The 13,501-nt window shown below is 47.2% G+C and overlaps 1 protein-coding gene across 8 annotated transcripts in view; it reads left to right on the top strand.

The window, feature by feature from the left end:
- The first annotated feature begins 544 nt into the window (after positions 1-544).
- Positions 545-13,501, top strand: part of FAT3 (FAT atypical cadherin 3) — a 402,929-nt gene continuing 389,972 nt past the window's right edge. For all 8 annotated transcript variants that reach the window (XM_039563113.1, XM_039563130.1, XM_039563138.1 and 5 more), the window contains exon 1: positions 545-690. The gene's annotated coding sequence lies outside the window, so the exon portion shown is untranslated. The remainder of the gene's footprint in view (positions 691-13,501) is intronic.

A 13,501-nucleotide genomic window follows, 5' to 3' on the forward strand; every position in this document is an offset into this window, starting at 1 on the left:
ACTGCGCTCGCAGGCAGGTTGCGGTCGGGCTGCCACCCCGGAGCGTGTCCCCGTGCTCAGCCAGCGGCCACCCGGGGGTAGCGGGCGGGAGGGTCCCGGGCTGGCGCTGCTCTGCGCGGGGACCCGGCTGCTACCGCCCGCCCAGCGCGGCTCCCGGCAGGGCTCGGGGTGCAGGGGAAGCCGCGCCGGGTAAGGACGGGGCGGCAGCCGGTGAGCGCAGAGCCGGCAGTGCCCGCCCGCCCGGCGGCAGGAGAGCAGCGGGGACCCCTGAAGGCAGCGGGGGACACCGGGCGACGCGACGCCCTGCCGGGAGCGGATGACCTTGGGCGAGGCCACTGTAGGACAGACGTTCCACGAGCGCCTCCTCGACCTCCCCTGCGCCGGGTCCGGGCGCTGGGAACCCCCCGGCGGGCGGGGCCGGGGCTGGGGCCGGGGCCGGGGCCGGGGCTGGGGCTGGGGCGGGCGGTGGCGGCGGCGCGGTCCCTCCGGTCCCTCCCCGCGGGCGGGAGGCGGGCGCGGGCCGCGCTCCCGGCAGGCTGCGCTGGGCTGCGCTGAGCTCGGCGCGGCGCCGGGCGGGGAGCGCCCCACTGCCGTCTCTCCTCGCCCCTTGCCACAGCCCGGCGGCGCCCAAGGCGGCATGGAGACCCAGCGTGGGAAGCGGTGGGGCAGCGCCCGGAGCTGAACCGGCCGGTGCGTACCCGCCTGGGGCTCGGGGAGGGGCGCGGAGGCGATGGCGGAGAAACTTTCCGCCGGGTAAACTCGGCGGTGCGCGGGGGCTCCGGGGGCTGCGGCCGCGACTCGGTGAAACTTCTGCTGCGGGGACTCGGCCGCGCACTGTCCCTGCACTGTGCTCGTGTCCCGCTCCCATCCCCTGACAGCGGCCGGTCGCGCTCCTGCTCTGCCCTGCAAGGTGCAGCAGTGGGCGGCTGCCCCGGGTGCGCTCCCCGCTTCGCGCTGGGGTTTAGCTCGCAAGCGGGCAAGAGCTGGGTTTTCATGTTTTAAAAATTTCCTCGCCGCCTTTTAAGTGCTTTTATTTTGTAGTTTTTTGTTGGCGGCAGCTTTTTTGGGTTTTGAATTTTTTGTTTTTTACCTTGTGGCAGCGAGGGCGAGGGGGTGTGCGTGTCTGTCGCTGCTCTTCAGCTGCAGTTGCTCTTGGCTGAGCCTGGGGACTGGCTGCAGCTGCTTGGGCTGGGGAGAGACGGGTGTTACCGGAGGACCTGCCTGTTCGTATTTCTATCTGTCTGTCTGTCTATCTGTTTGTCCGTCTGTTTTTTCCTCCATGTTTTTAGGAGGGAGGGCTCGCCCCGTTCTCAGGCTCCGGCGCCGGGGAGCTGGCTGGAGCTGGGAGAGCGCTCTGTCCGGGACAGTGGGGGCAGCAGCCGTGTCCCCTCGTCCCTGCCGGGCTTTGCTGGGGCCGCTCGCTGCGGGCTCCCCATCCCCTCCGCCCTCTGCGCGCCCCGAAATTCGGACCGTGTGTCAGTGTGTCTGTCCGTGTGTGTGTGTGTGCAAGGGCTGGGACGTGCCTGGGGTGTGAATCCCTGGGAAGGGAACCTGCTCCGGCTGGCGGTGGGTTAAACGTGGCTCTCCCAGCTCTAACTTCTGCTATTAAAGGAAGTAATCCAGCCTCTCCTGCCCACTTTTTGAATCCCTCTGGATTATTTGCAGGGGGAAAAGGGAGCCGCGCTGCCCCAAGGAATGCATCAGTGCATTTTCTTAATTTTTCTTTCCTTAATTTTTTTTCTTACTATTTTTCATGGTGGTTTAGTGCCCTTGCTTTGTTGTTGGGAGGATTAAGCGTTGCCGAGTGTCCTTAGTCCTAGATTCAATTAAAATAAATGCAACTACAGGGGCCATAAAGGGAAGTCAGCACTGGCATCCCGGCAGAGGCACTAAAACATCAAGTTTGATTAAAAGGAAGGGGCTCGAGGAAAGTAGTGCTTCTGTTGGTACTCATTTGCTTTGCCTTTGCAGTGCTGTCAGCTTAGAGAGGTATATGTATCTTTTGATCAGGATTCGTGTGTTCTTAACCAACCTCTGTCCAGCAGAAAGAAAGAAAAAGTCCTCTTCACAGGCAGAGGTGTTTTATCTTATCTCTCATTTAGCAAATGCTTTATGAAATTTGGTTTAAGTTCTCAGAAAAGGAATTAAAAATCAGGAGAGGGTGAACTATGAGGAATGCAGAGGAGAGTTGCTGCCCCATTCTAGTTGCTGCCTGAATGCTCTGCTTTTACTGAGGACGCATTCCCGGTCTGGAGCAGTTGTGTAAGGGTATAAGCATTAGCTGGGAAAGCAGAACAAGGCAGAATAGCCTGGCTAGTACTTGTCTGTCTCTTCCTGCTGACATTTGGAGGGCTGCTCCTTCATGTGAACAAAAATTTCCTTTCGTTGCTTGGAGAGAACTTGGTGGTGGGCACAAGGAGAGAAGGAGTGATCCCTCTGGATCTAGCTTGCTCTTGGAGCTACTGAGAAAGAGCTTACAGGTGTGATTGTTGTGTTCCAAAAAACACTGGAGTCTTGTTGAGAGAGCCATACAGGAGCCAATGTACTGCAGGACTGCAAACTATGGATATCCCTCTGTCTGATCCTTTGGTGGTGCTAGTGTTGTAGAAAATCAGCAGTTTGGCTGTGCTTGCCTTGATGCAGCAAATCATAGTTTTATTTACTTTTGTTCCTGTTTATTTTAAAGCTTGATTCTTTACATAGCATCTGTTGGCATTGTAATGACTGTGCTCCATACCTGCATGCCAATGGTGTCTAGGATGATTCCGTAACTGTGTGTTATGTTACTGTGTTGTTATCCTGTGTGCTGGACAGGGAGGGCGTATAGCCCCCCCCAGTTTCCCTAAATGCTGGCTTGCTCCTTTTCTCACACAAGGGCCTTCTGTTCCACCAGGTTATATTGTCATGGCTCCTACCATGTTGCACTACTGTGACCTGATGTACTCTGACTGATGGATTCTGTCAAATAGAATGAAATGAACAACTAGGAGGGAGTTAGGATGTTTAGCCATTGCTTGTTAGGAGCAGTTTGTGGGTGCTGTTCCACTACAGAGATATTTCTGTGCTGGGTTCTAAAATGTCTTCCGACACATGCCAACTGCAGTCATACAGCTGGTATTTACAGGCAGGTTTTTGTGAAGGACAGAAAGTTGGTTAGGATAAGGTTTGTTTTAGAATGGTGTGCCAGTGTGAAACATCATGCTTCTGGCTTCAGGTTTGAATCCCTTACAGTACAGCAGTGTCTTAAATTTCCTAACTGTTTGATGAGTATTTGCTTGCTTATGTGAAGGGTTTCATGACTTTAGCATGCAGTACATAACACAAAAGCTCTTGGCATTGTTAAGACCCTTACTGTGATGGCTGGAAGTTCCAGGGCAGAATGGGCAGGGACTCAAAATTAATGTGACAGAGGTGAAATCCTGGCTATGCTGACTTCAGTGGGAGTTTTGCCATAGATGACCATGGGCCAAAGCTTCAATCCAGAAGTAGTTCTCCCTTCTTGTTGGTAATCCTGGTGTATCCTCTAGGGAAGCTTTTGCTTTTCTGCTGCCACCCAGACTGAGTCTGTTAGGCAGAGAAGATAGAAGTCTCTTAGGATGTCATGCTGTGCCTTTCACAAGCACAGCATTCTTGGGAAGGAAATCAGGGCAGATAGGAGTGGAAACAAAACCCCAAATGTGGACACACACTGACTGTCTTGCTGCTTGTGTCCTAAGTCATTCCCAGGAACATGGATCAAGAGCTCTGAATGGAGCACAGTTAGCTTCTTGAAACTGCAGAGGAGGGATCTGTCAGTGCCTGCAGCCAGTGCATCTCCCAGTCCCTGCTTCTGCATTTGCAAATTATCGGTTTAGTGACAGACATTCAATATGTGAAGCAACAGTGCATTCATTAATTCAACCCTACTTAGCCTGTGCACAGTGAGTGAGTTTCCCATGTGTATGTTATCTAGTGAGTTATTCTCAGAGACACTTCATATATACAGCATCTAGATAAATTTTTATGTTACATGACAGTGACAAATGGGAAGTGTTTGCTATGTTCTTCCATGACTTGAAAGGTGTGTGTGTGACAGGATATCAGAATATGCATTTAATCAGTGTTGATTGAAAGCTGGTCCAGGTCATGGCCATGTAATAAAACTGATCTTTACAACAAGAATGTGTTGCTTCAGTTTATTATATTCAGTGGAATAGAAGAGGGTTTGTTAATATATACCAAAAACGTTGACTGGGATTGAGGTATTTGAATCTGTCTGATTTTTTTAATTTTTTTTTTTCCAGTGGAAACACTGTGACATCTGTAATTCCAGTCCAGACAGTTTTCTTTTACAGTACATTCTTCTACCATGCATTCACCCCAGACTTTTAGGTATTTTGCTCCTATATGATGACAAAAGGAATGAAAATATAAACTAATGTGAAACTGAGTAGCCTGTCTTGCATGTGCATCCTTATGTCCTTACTTTAACAGAGTTAAATAAAGAGAGTATGTTAAACAGTTATAAATATACCTTGTTAATATTTCTTAGCTTGTTTGCTATGAGGATTTATGCATCCAAAATGAAACAATACTAATTCCTACTTACTTTATACGAGTGCACAGGCCTCGTTTCATCCCAGTATAAAAAGTTACAGATATCGTAACAGTCATTGTATTAGACCCTGAAGTCATATGAATGGTTAACATCTAGATGTGTGTATTAATGGCAAGTAAATTTTGGGCACTGTTAGTACTGTCAGGATGCAAAAGATGGCAGTGCTGTGAAGAGGGATCTGAGCAAACCCTGCTGGGCTGTCGTTTAAACCTCTGCTCTGGGATCTGCATGGACTTCCAGCTTCTGGGTTTGCGGTTTGGTTTGTTGTTTTTTTTTGGCATAAGTGCAAGTCAAAGAGTTGATGATACCTGTTAATTGTATCCTTTGCTCTGTGTCTAAACCCTAAGTACTATTCTCTTTAGTGCTTGAACTTAAGGGCTGAGCTGGAGGCAGGACTTGCTGGGTGCTGGACTGGAATATGCATCAAGTAGTGGTGTGAGAGAGTTGCTGTTCTTAGCTTGCTTGTTTTTCTTAACTTCATGTGCAGTGCTGCAGGCTGGGGAAAGAGTGGCTTGAAAGCTGCCTAGTGGAAAAGGACCTGGGGGTGCTGGTCAACTGCAGCTGAATGTGAGCCAGCGTGTGCCCAGGTGGCCAAGGAGGCCAATGGCATCCTGGTCTGGATCAGCAATAGTGTGGCCAGCAGGATCAGGGCAGTGACCATCCCCCTGTACTCAGCACTGGTGAGGCCACACCTCCAATCCTGTGTCCAGTTCTGGGCCCCTCACTGCGAGAAAGACATTGAGGTGCTGGAGCCTGTCCAGAGAAGGGCAACGGAGCTGGGGAAGGGTCTGGAGCACAAGTCCAATGAGGAGCTGCTGAGAGAGCTGGGGGTGTTCAGTCTGGGGAAAAGGAGGCTTGGGAGGGACATTATCACTCTCTACAACTGCCTGAAAGGAGGGTGTAACTAGGTGGAGGTCAGTCTCTTCCACAATGTAGAAAGCCATAGGATGGGAGGAAATCGTGTCCGGTGATGCCAGGGGATACTTAGATTGGATATTAGGAAAAACTTCTTTGTGGAAAGGACTGTTGAGCATTGGAAGAGGCTTCCAAGGGAATCGTCACCATCCCCGGAGTGATTTAAAGGATGTGCAGATGTGGCACTTGGGGATGTGGTTTAGTGGTGGACTTGGTGGTGCTGGGTTAATGGTTGGACTGGATGATCTTAGACATATTTTCCCACGTAAATGATTCTATGATTCTATGAAAACTACAAGGGGTTTTTTGGGTGAAATTGGTGTTGCATGGGATTAGTAGCACTGATATGAAAACTTCCTGATTTCATTCTTTTTTTTCTTGAAAGAGTCAGGAGCAGACTTTGAGTAGGGTTGCAGGGATGTAGAGAGATGTAGGGTTTTGTGTTGGAAAATTCTCCATTGTCTTATTGAGCTGTTGTTGATTTTGCTGCTGTTCTTGGTGTATGAGCCTGGCTACTATAATAATTATACCTAAACATGTCTATGCCTGTACTGCCTGTCACCCACAGTAAATCAAAGGCATGGACCCTGCAGGCACTTAAAGCAAGTTAACACAAATGAAAAACGCCAGTGGCTTTGCCTGGGAGAAAACAATATTTTATTTCTTTCTCCTAGATGATGACACTACTGATTGTATGGCTTCCACTGTGTGAGTGTAACTTCCTCTGACATCAGCGCGTGTTGGCTTGGTCATTACACATGTGCCAGCCCAGTGCAGCCCCTGCTGCAGGGCCCCAGTGGCGTTGTCCCTCTCCTCCTGCAGAGTCCACAGCTCCATCCCTTGGCTGCCGAGCTGGTCAGAGAGATGTGGCAATATGTGGGGTGGCTCTTCTGGACTGAAATCCCTCTTCCTTCTCTACTGTCTACACTGATTTGGCCCTTCTTCTAAAAGACATCCCTGATTTTTAAAATTTAAAAAAATTTTTAAGTAGATTTAGCAGCCCATCCTGAGATGTGGTGGGCTTTCCAGGCAGGTAGCCATGAACAGGCTGAGTTAGGCCACTTCTGTCTTCAGTGGAGCTGGTGGTGGGATTTAATGCTGATTGTAGTAAGAACTGCTTTTGGGCCATTTGGAACACTTGAAATCCTGCCCTGCAGCATTTCCATCTTCTTAGCTTAGTCCTGTAGAGCATCTGGGGAGAGGAAAATAGTTTTGAAGACTTCCTGTAGTGCTGGTGAGAAATGATCTGTCACCAGCACTGGAAATGCACCAGAAACACAACTTGTTTCTGCTTGCACTGTGCAAACTAGCCATAAATAACATTTCTTCCATGTCTTTGCAGACTTCAAAGAGTCTTCCAGCTGTTGCAGGAAGCCTATTGAGAGAAGGTAGCTGCAAGTTTAATTGTAGCTTCAGGACTTTAGCTCAATCAAAATCCAAACAATCTGATAAAAATTACAGACACTTGAATGTTGTTAAAGGTTAAAAGTAAGCCCTCTTCAAAACAGCTATTAATGTTTACATCTTAAAAAAAGGAGCTTATTAATATTCCTAAATAGCATTGAACATGTATTATTTTTCCCTTCAAACTATCTGAGCACTTCGTATGATAGTGCAGGTTATATTTGGTGATAAGTCCATATAATGACAGCATAAATATCAGTTTTGCTATCAGATGTGTTGCACTGGTATCTTTTTGATATTAAACATGATTATGTCCCACATTGCTTAAACAAATCATGGTACCCAGAGTCTTAAGCGGATGCCTTTGTATCTGCTACAGGGTGAATTTTTTTGATGACTCCTCCTATTTCATGGAATCCTAGAATGGTTTGGGTTGGAAGAGGCCTTAAAGATTAGCTAGCTCCAACCTCCCTACCATGGGCATGGATACATTTCACTAGATCACATTGCTCAAAGCCCTATCCAGCCTGGCCTTGAACACCTCCAGGGATCGAGTAGCCACAACTTTGCTGGGTAACCTGTTTCAGTGCCTCACCACCCTCACAGTAAGTAATTTCTTCCTAATACCTAATCTAAACCTGACCTCTTTCAGTTTTAAGACATTACCCCTCATTCCATCACTACATTGTAAAATGAGAACTCCCTCTCCAGCTTTTTTAAAAGCTCAGTTTAGGTACTGGAAGGCTGCTAGGAGATCTCCCCAGTGCATTCTCTTCTCCAGGCTGAACAGCTCCGATTCTCTCAGCCTGTCTTCATAGGAGAGGTGTTCCAGTCCTCTGATCATCTTCATGGCCCTCCTCTGGACTGACTCCAACAGGTCCATGTCTTTCCTATGCTGAGGATCATGGAGCTTGGTGCAGTGGTCTAGGTGGGGTCTTGTGAGTGGAGCAGCGGGGCAGAATCACCTCCTTCAACCTGCTCTTCATGCTGCTTTTCATGCAGTCCAGGACATGGTTGGCTTTCTGGGCTGCCAGCTTACATTTCTGGCTTAAGTTCAGTTTTTCATCCGCCAACATTCCCAAGTTCTCCTTCTCCCCAGGGCTGCTCTTAGTCCATTCTCTGCTCAGCCTGTATTTGTGTTTGGGATTGCTCTACCCCTGTGCAGAGCCTTGCACTTGGCCTTGTTGAACTTCATCAGGTTTGCACAGTCACACTTCTTGAGCCTGTTCAGATCCCTCTGGATGGCCTCCCTTCCCTCCAGCATCTCAACTGCACCACACAGCTTGGTGTCACCTGCAGAGTTGCTGAGGGTGCCCTCAATCCCACTGTCCATGTTACTGACAGAAATTATAAAAAGTTCTGCTCCCAGTACCTACCCCTGAGGAATGTCACTTGGAGTTTGACTGACCAGAAAATTCCTTATCCACCAAGTGGTCCATTCATGAAATCCATGTCTCTCCAGCTTAGAGATAAGGATGTTGTGCGGGACAGTATCAAATGCTTTGCACAAGTCCAGGTAGATGATGTCTGTTGCTCTTCTCTCATTCACCAGTACAGTCCCCAAAGAAGAAGGCCACCAGATTTGTCAGGCATCGTTTGCCCTTAGTAAAGCTGTGTTGGCTGTCACAAATTACCTGCCTATTTTCCATGTGCCTTAGCATGGTTTTGAGGAGCATATGCTCTGTGATCTTGCTGGGTGCAGAGGTGACACTGACTGGCCTGTAGTTCCACGGATCTTCCTTTTTTCCCTTTTTAATGCCACAGTGTGAACTTTGTGGGCCTGCCATGACTTCTCAAATATGATAGATAGTGCTTAGCCACCTCCTCAGCCAGCTCCCTCAGAACCTGGAAATGCAGCTCATCGGATCCCATGGACTTGTGCCCCTTCAGGTTCCATAGATACTCTTGAACATCATGTCCTGCAGCGGGTGGTTATGGCTTCTCCATGTCCCTGACTTTGCCTTCGCTGGCTTGAGTGATGGGACTGGAGCACTTCACAGGGAAGACCTGTGGCAAAAAAGTCATAAGTACCTCAGTCATTTCTGTATCCCAGGTAACCAGGTCTTTTGTTTCCTTCTGGAGAGGGCCCACGTATTTCCTAATCTTCCTTCTATCACTGGTGTACCTGTAGAAGCTTTTATTGTTGCCCTTTACGTCCCTGGCCAGATTTAATTGTATCAGTTCTTTGGTTTTCGTAACCCCATCCCTATCTGCTCAGACAATCTCACTGTATTCCCTTCAGGGTGCCTATCCTTGCTGCCATGCTCTGGAAGCTTCCTTTTTGTGTTTGAGTTTGTCCAGGAGCCCATGCATCCATATTTAAATAAATAGTTAATAATTTTGAGATTTGCATGGGTGGGGTGGGTTTGGTTAGGTTGGTTGTTCAGGTTTGGTTTTTTGGTTTTTTTTGAAAGCTGGTGTTTGAGATTCTTTCATTCATCCTCTAATTGGCAATTAGACAATGGCAGCTCTTGCTGCATTTAGGTGCATGAAGTCACTGCTTGCATGGCTATGTCTTTGTGGTGTGATTTCATGTGAGGTAGAGTTGCTAGCTTGTGTTGGGATGACCTAGCTTTATGGATTTTTGCTGTAGTGCAGTGATGGATACACAGGTAGTCAATAAACTCAGAGCTGAGGTTTTACATGGACATTTTTTCCAGAGGCTTGCTGTGATATTTTTTAGTGAAAATTGAGACACCACTCTTCACTGTTAGGATTTTCAAGGAAGCATAATTGCTGGTTTCCTTTAGAGAAGACCAGCCTTTTTCTTTGTTCTTTCACTTTGAAAAAAACAAAAACAAAACAACCCAAAGATCAGTGTTGCTTTTGTTTTGCCCTTGATAGTGGGTGTCCATATTATTGTAGTGGTCCAAACCTGGAAAAAGTCTGTGCTATCCAGAAGGAAATGTTCCTCTGGCAGAGAAGCTAGAGGACTTGGTGGAACAACAAACAGCAGGAGTAATTGTTACTATTGTTATTTTAAGCTGGAGGTTTTCATTCAGGGCTGGGATGCAAACAGAGCGAAAAGGCAGATGTTGCTTTCCGGTAGCCAAAGCCTTCCATGTTGTCAGATACTGAATAGCTGGAGGCATCATGATGGTAAAGCCTTTTGGCACTTCTGCCACTTGCCTGGACCCAGGAGGCTGGATAATTCTGGGATTTTTGTGAGTCTTCGGGGAACAGACTGGTTTTAAAGTCTTACTATTGACCTTCCACATGTGAACGCAGTTCTCTCCAAATGATGTGTGAGCTTTGGATCACCTTTGATGCATTGGACGAGGCTTTGCCAGCCTGCCCTGTGCAGGCTGCTGGCTCGCTTCCCTCGGCTTCACACGGCAGCATCTGTTTGGGAGGTTCTTTACCCAGCATGTTTGGTGCAGGGAGTATTTAAAGATGCCCACAAGGCTCCTTTGGTGTGGTTTACTGCATGAGTAAAAACCAGTGTGATTCAGATCATTTGGACTATAAGCAATTTTCTGTGTGCTTTTGCAGCCATATCCTGAGGTCAGGAGTAAATGGTGAGGCACATATGCTGCTGTCGGGGCTGTGAGGATTGACCCTTGCCAATCCGTGATGCATCTGTTTGGCTGTGATTTGTCTTTGGGTGAATTTACACGGTGAGGTGTAGCTGGACTCATGCTGGGCCCTGCTCCTCTGAGCTTGCACAGTGCATGCTTGAGTTCTGCTTTGGAGCAAACCAGCAGATCACGCTGACAGCTAGAGCCTGAAGGGCCCTGCTGGAAGTTAAGCCAGTGGTGATTCCCTGTGGATTATCATGGTGTATGCAAAAAGACCTGCATACTATGTTAGAGCAGCAGGATACAGAGTTCTGTTCCTTTCTCTCTGCTTCCTCAGCTGTTTTCAGAAGCTGCGTTCTGAAACACCCTTCCAAGAGCTGTTTCTCTCTGTAGTGGTTTAGTGACAGCTAAAATGATTCTTGAACACTAACAAGTATCAGTTGATCCACAGCTGACTTGTTCACGTGTAGATTGTGCGTATGGAAAGACTAAGGGAAAAGCGAAAGGGAGGAGAGATTTCAAGATAAGCAAGGAGTGAGTAGAATGTACTGCTCTGTCTGGACATGGGTTAATGGATGTGGACAAGCTAAGGATAGGGAAAAGAAACAGTGGGAGGGTGCAGTTTTCTGATGTTGGTGACTGCGTAAAGGAACATGGAAGTTTTGGGGTCCTGGACTATGCTAGGTATCTGGCTGGGGAACGGGGAGAAGGAGAAAGATGGATGGGGAACTTCAGCTATATTAGCCTTTACCTGGTTTATTTATTTTTTTTTTTTTTTTTAAGCTGTCTTAAGTACCTGAGATTTTCAGCATGGCTAGAACAACATAGCTGATGTCTTTGTTTGGTGTTTGTAGATTGACAAACCTAAAATGTGCTTTCAGACTTAGTTTTTCATTAGCTAACTACATGCAAGTGGGAAATGTGTCTGCACATAGATTCTGGGAGACAGTGATGTACAAAGGATCTAGCTGAGATTGAATCAAATTTGACTTCTCAAAATTTGGTTACTTTGGGAATGCTTCATCCCTTATGTTATTGGTTTGTTGTTTTGTATATAAAAATGAAGGTGGTGGTAATAGTAAAAGCAGTTTTTCTACCTGTTCTCAGAAATGTTGACTAAGGCATTATTGCGATAGGCAGATGAGCTAAAGGATTGTGTTTTTTGAAGAAATTCACATCACTTTTCTCACTAACTCTTCCAAGTTTTCTTTTGGCTTCGCAATTGCTGTGACGCACAAGTTCCCCTTAACCTAAGCTTTCATGAAATGAGTTTAGCATTCCATGACTCCTGCAAATGTAACAGTCTGTCACAGTGTATGCCCCATGGACTGGCCTGGCTCACATCCACTTTAAGAGGGTCTTGGCAAAAGGAGGGAAGTGGAAGCATCCTGCGGTGATCTTCTGTGCATATAATATGCCTTTCTCACTTTTGTTGCTTTTCTCCCATCTACTGTGTGCTCTCCTCCCAGTGCCCAGCCACAGTGAGACCACCCCAGTTCCATGTACCAGTGCAAAAAGAGAGCTTAGCCGTTCACATCAAATTAATTTTTCTCCTGATTGCTATGTTGCTGGAGCTGTAGGAGCATCCTTACTCATTTTGGTAGTCCTGTTGTGTATGTCAACACTGCATCTTGAGGGTTGTTAATATGTTGCCACCAGGAACTACAGCCAGAGGTGAAGCCTGAGCTGGTTAACCCAAGTGCACATGGTGGTGGATGGTGCTCCTGGGCAGCTGGGGCTCGCACAGCAGCTGTGTGCAGCAGGCAGGCTGGGCAGGGAGCTTTTCATAGCCACAGAGCATGCTGTGCTCATGGCCATCCTCGCAGACGCCCTTCAGGGGTTATATGGAGATATGCACTGGCTCTAATAGGAGTCATTAAGCAGAAATTATGTAGGTCATTATCCTGTGTGGAGTGGGAGTTCTTGTGCAGTGTGTGTGTACATTGAGGATTGTGGCTGTTATTGTAGTACGTCCTTACCGGATTTAAATAATGTTGCTGTTACGTGTTTTAAAGTTGTTCATAATAGGATTGGCCACCTTCAGGGTGCACTTTATGCGTGGGCTGTCTTTATTGTACTGACAGTGTAACTGTATTTGTTGCTGAAGGTCAGCAGAAGTCCTAGTTTCTGCTGTCCTCTTGGTTAAGTAGTTCTTGGCAATTTTGGAGTAATTTTCAATCCATCACAGTGAAACTGAGATTAGAAACTAATTCTTTGGATTTTGGACGAAAGGAATAGTGATTTCTCGTGAATGTTCGTTTCCCTGCCAGTAGAGGCTGGATGACTTAATCTCTGCATATATCAACATGTTGATCAAGTTTCACACCAAAGTATCCAGGGCTAACTATAACAAATATTTAAAAATGTAAACCCAGGTTGTAATTGAAAACCTTTCTTGGTTATACAGTTCTGAGCGTAATGAAATGACAGCTCAGGGCTGGATTTTTAGGATAGCTTTATCTGCAGTAATACTCAGCTCTAGGTCTATCAAAACAGCCTTCAAAACAGCCAGAGCTGCCTGTGGCATGGCATTTGCTCAAATATGCCTTAATAAAGTCAGTGCAAGGTTTCCTATCCAAAGGAAAAATTAAGTCTTTGGGTGTATCTGCTTTTCATATACCTGCTAGGAAGTCCTAGGGCTGATATTCTGTGAAAATGGCAAAGTTGGATTAATTCTGGATGTGTTTCCTGAGGGAGATGTGACTGGTTGATTTGCTCTTTCCTTCCTTCCTTTTGGGCAATGACAATAAGGCTGAAGCCCATGTCATGTGTGGAGATGGGAGCAGAGCCCTTTGCAAAGTGATTGCTGAGTGCCTGCTGTTAACAGAGCAGGATTTTAAAACCAACCATCATGCAAAGTTGCATGCCATCCCTTGCAAATGGAGGTACTTCAACCTGCTTATTCCAGCAGGTGGACGCCAGGTGCAGCTGGAGGAATCAGGTGGTTGTTGAGATCTAGATGCTGAAACGCTGTAGACCGAACTCATCTTGTTTTCGCCGCTGCCAGCAGGAGCACTTCATTTGCAGTAATGTTATTTTATCATGAGCCAAACAAAACCACACTATT

Source organism: Corvus cornix, chromosome 1 (assembly GCF_000738735.6).
Source record: "Corvus cornix cornix isolate S_Up_H32 chromosome 1, ASM73873v5, whole genome shotgun sequence".
Classification (NCBI taxonomy): domain Eukaryota; kingdom Metazoa; phylum Chordata; class Aves; order Passeriformes; family Corvidae; genus Corvus; species Corvus cornix.